Raw genomic sequence first — 5,000 nt, 5'->3', positions numbered from 1 at the left:
TTAAGATAGCTCAATCCAGGCAAAAGAGTTATGCAGATGCCAAACGAAGGGAGGTCACCTATGAGGTTGGTCACAGAGCGTATCTAAGAGTTTCCCCGATACGTGGAGTTAAGAGATTTGGGATTAAAGGAAAATTAACACCACGCTATATTGGACCCTACAAAGTTCTAACACGCCAAGGAGAGGTAGCTTACAAGTTGGAGTTACCTGAAAAGTTGACAAGTGTCCACGACGTGTTCCATGTGTCACAGTTAAAGAAGTGCCACCCGGAAATTGCCCATACGCCACTAAGGGATACAATTTCACTTGACGAAGTTGAGATTCAAAGCGATCTCACATACGAAGAGAAACCACCTAGAATCTTCGAAACAGCCGAAAGACATACCCGTTCCAAGACCATCAAATTCTGCAAGGTTCAATGGAATCACCACACCGAAGAAGAAGCTACGTGGGAACGCGAGGATGATCTTCAAGAAGACCACCCACACCTTTTTGCTAACCAACAGGAATCTCGAGGACGAGTCTTAAGGGGGTTAGCTCTATAACATCCCAACTTTTCAAAACCCTTCATATGCATTGCATATCATGAGCATCATGTCACCCTTGCATTTAACCACATTTGAAAACCCTAAAATTTGCCCAGAAAACCCCTTTTCAAAAATGCTTTTATTTGATTTTGGGCTTGGATCTTGCTTTTGAGTGTTTGCATTTTCGACCCATGAGGGTATTGATTTAAAAAGGGATTTAATGCATATATAAAGCTATCCCATAAGTTGGCTTTTCAAACTATTTTGAAAAATAATTTATTTTGATAGCCTAAGGGCCCTAAAAGCCATTTTAAAGGCAAATGTATTTTTAAATATTTTATTTTGAGGAAATTTTTGTTCCAAAAGTTAGATCATATGAAAATATGATTTTACAAATTTTGTTGCATTTTATTTGGAGTGATTTGGAGCTCCGAATCAATTTTGAGGTTCAAAAACAGAAAATAGAAAAAAAGAAAAAGAAAAACCGAAGAAAACCGGCCGAACCTCTATGTTGGTAGAGATGCATTAGTGTTGTTGGTACAGATTCATTGATAGGACTATTATTCGTACCTCTATGCTAGCTATAAATTCCAAGTAGTATAGTTTACCCTCGCCATTACCTTGCCACCAAACTGCCATCGTTTTTAGTTGAATGCTAGGCTATGGTAGTATCGTGGGGGAAATAACTACATTATGATATTGTTGTGCCTTTGGCTATATGAAATGTTTTTGTTAGATGTAAGGCAAAACAACTAATTCAATGAACCATCCTGGGTGGGCTGCTTTGAGGATTTTGAGAATTAGCGGCGTCAGGTCCATTTCTATGGGTCCCTCTGAGTCGAGTTCCTGTGGATTCAGGAATGGATCGTCCATGGACGTCTCTCCCGTGGATTCGGGGAGCGCCTACGTTGCAAATGTGGAATGCCACCTGGGGTAAGAGAGACTGGACTAGTTTTCCTGTTAAGTAGCTTCTAGTACAACCACATGGTAATATGGGCTCTGCCAGGATGGATGTAAGACATATGATCCTGGATCCGAGGGATTGTGCATATGTAGCCGTGTAGGTGGGAACGTAGGTCCCTCAGGTGGTCTGGGTGATTATGGTCTGAAAATTCCTGTAATCGATACCGTTGCTACTCTACCCTGAGGACAGCAAGGGATTAACACGTCAATTTCTTGTGGGTAAAGTGTACAACCTCTCGAGAGTGTCAAACTAAGTACTTAGCCGTGTCCCCGGTTACGGACAATTTATGAGCAACTAGATTTGGGGGCTGTAAGGAAAGTCTCACTCATTCCAATTTCTTAAATAAAATGAATGGTTTGAACAGGGTAGGAGCACTTGATGAATCCACTTCAATGTGCTCTAGGTTAATAAGAGCATGGGTGTGTCTACCCCGTGTCCAATAGTTAACATTATTATAACATTCCTTTGTAGTAGGGTAATTTATGTTCTGCTTCCACGCAAACAGCCTGAACTCCACCTTGCCAAATACTGCATATACTTGGTAGGTTCTGTTATAACCCTTGGTGAACTTGCCAATACATTCAATGTATTGACCCTAGTGGCTGCATCGTTTAATGATGCAGGAAGCTCCGACGACGAGTAAGATGTACGTTCTGCTTGTTTGGGTTACGGGCCTACATTCCAACACGCTCTCACCGTGGTGTTGATGTGCCCTGGTATCTTTCGTTTTCTGCTGCTAAACAGTTGTTTTATTTCCAGCTAACCCGTGAGGTTATGCGAGTTGTAAACACTTTTAAATTCTGGATGATACGTTGTAATATTGAGACCTTTGTTCTATCATATTACATCTTGAAATGTGTGTGCTAGTGAGTCGATCCAGGGACTAGCACTAAAGCACAGAGATCGAACCCGTGTACGGGGTGAAGGGATCCCCCTTCACCAAGGGTTCGATCTCTGTGCTTACCTGTGCTAGTCCCTGGATCGACTCACTAGCACACACAGTTCAAGATGTAATACCAAGATACAAAGGTCAAAAGTACTTTATTACATCGTATCATCCAGAACTTAAATTGTACTTACAAACTTGCATGACCTCCTAGGCCAGCATAAACAAATAATGTTCAAAACCATGATAACAATGTATCATGAAGCTGCAGCGGAAAGGTAGGGAAAAAAAGGGCCTCATCTACTACCAGAGGAGAGAGCATGTTGGAATGTAAGCACATGACCCAAAGAAAAATCGACGAACCTCACTCTTCATCAGTTTCACCTGCAAGGCATTGATAACTAAGCACATGCAATTAGGGTTTTTAAATAAATTAAAATGGCTAGGGTTTAAACCCTAAAATGAGGTTTCATTGGCATCAGCCAGATAGATTAGTTCAAAATATTTATTTCTCTGTCCCATTGGACAGAGGTCAATAAAACAAAATTTTGGACACTGGTTTCATTCAAAAAGGACTCCTAGATAATTAGTTATGATTTAAAAGGCATAAAACCCTAATCTGCAATTTGAATGTGATTCAAATATTCAAATTTGAAATTGGAGAGTGCCAAAAGATTCTAAATTTCTTAAGGATTCCAAAAAGGTGTGGATCATTAAATTTGGCCAAACAGATTTAAAGTAATGATCATTTGAAGTTATAGGGGCCTATCTGCAAAAGTGCCTTTTATTAATTCCGGGGGATTAAAATTACATTTTTATTTTATAAAACCAGGTGCCACATGTCAGCATCTAATTGGTGCGTACCGGTTCGGTTAAAAATTAAAACAGGGTCTATTCTTAGCCCTCGGATCCGGATCGGACGGACGAGGGGAGTTCTAGGGTTTTACCGGGCGGCGCGGGCGGCCGGAGTTGGAGGAGACGGCGGCGCGGGCACGGGCGTGGCGGCGCGGGGTGCTCCGGCGTCGCGGGCAGCTCGGGGAAGTCACGGGGAGGCGCGGCGCGGCACGGCGCGCTCGGTGACGAGGTCGGCGCGACTTCGGGAGGGCGGAGGGCTCGCCTAGGACGCGCGAAGACGGCGACGCGGTCACCGGACTCCGGCGAGGACGAGCGGGCGGCGTCCGGAGGCTGCAGTGCACGGGGGCGAAGACGGAGCGCGTCAACCGAAGCGCACGGAGGAGTAGAGGAAGAGGGAAAAGAAGATGGCGGCGCTTACCCTTAGGGTTCACCGGAGACGGAGGAGAACGGCGGCGGCGCGGGCAAAGCTTCGGCAAGAAATTTCTCGAGCCTAGGGGCGCAATAGAGAGGGGAAAGAGGGGGAAGAGAGAGAGGGGCGCGCTGGTTTTATAGGGACGCAGGCACGGAGGCGCGGGAGGCACGGGATGCGGAGATCACGGTGGTGACGGCGCGCGTCGCGGGCGCCTTCCAAATGGGGAAGAAGCCCCTGACAGGTGGGCTCCACCTGTCAGCGGGTGCGGGCGCGCGCGTGGGGCGGTCGGGCTGGCGGGGCCGGCGCGCGTCGCGGTCGGGCGCGGTCGGACTGGGCCGGTCCGGTTTACCCCTTTTTTTTTTCTTTTTGCCTTTTCTTTTTCTGCTTTTCTTATTTCTTTGGTATCTTTTGAGTTTGAACTCAAAATTGGTCCAAATAAAACCAGTAAATTTGTAAAATCATGTCCTACCATGATACAACTTTTGGGAGTAGTTTCCCCTCAAAATAAAATATATAAAAATACATTTGCCCTATAAATGCCTTTAGGGCTATATATCTATTTGAATAAAATACTTTTTCAACTCCAAATAATTAACCAAAAATTATGGGTAGCTTATATATGCATTAAACCCCTTTTATACATAAACCCTATTGGTTTGAAAATCCAAAGCTTAAATGGGTGTAAACAAAGTCTTTTAGAGCCCTTTTGAGATTCAAAATTTGAATTCAAATATGCAATTGTGGCATGATGCTCATGGATGCAATGCACATGTAAAAGTTTGAAATTTTGGGATGTTACACGGGGGCGGTCGTTTCAGAAACTTCGGAGGGAACCAGCTACTAGATGGTTCGATTAGTCTTTCGCCCCTATACCCAAGTCAGACGAACGATTTGCACGTCAATATCGCTTCGAGCCTCCACCAGAATTTCCTCTGGCTTCGCCCCGCTCAAGCATAGTTCACCATCTTTCGGGTCCCGATAAGCGTGCTCCAACTCGAACCCTTCACAGAAGATCAGGGTCGTCCAGTGGTGCAGCCCGTGAGGGCCTCCCGCTCGTCAGCTTCCTTGCGCATCCCAGGTTTCATAACCCGTCGACTCGCACGCATGTCAAACTCCTTGGTCCGTGTTTCAAGACGGGTCGGATGGGTAGCCCGCAGGGCGTTGCAGCGCGGTGCCCCGAAGGGCACGCCTTGCGGCGCGCGGGTACCGGCCGTGCCGACGACGGCCACCGGGGGCACCTAAGGCCCCCGGGCTTTGGCCGCCGGCGCGGCCGACAACAGTCCATGTCCCGAGCCGAGCGGCGGACCAGCAAGAGCCGTTCAGCATATGGCCAGGGCGCATTGCCGGCCCCCATCC

At 46.3% G+C, this 5,000-nt stretch overlaps 1 pseudogene; it reads right to left on the bottom strand.

Annotated features, from left to right (window-relative positions):
* The window catches only part of LOC112272135, an 8,503-nt pseudogene that overhangs the window by 3,082 nt on the left and 421 nt on the right, over nucleotides 1-5,000 (bottom strand).

The sequence above is a fragment of the Brachypodium distachyon genome, chromosome 3 (genome assembly GCF_000005505.3).
Source record: "Brachypodium distachyon strain Bd21 chromosome 3, Brachypodium_distachyon_v3.0, whole genome shotgun sequence".
Taxonomy (NCBI): Eukaryota; Viridiplantae; Streptophyta; class Magnoliopsida; order Poales; family Poaceae; genus Brachypodium; species Brachypodium distachyon.
This window is presented reverse-complemented; position numbering and strand designations above follow the sequence as displayed.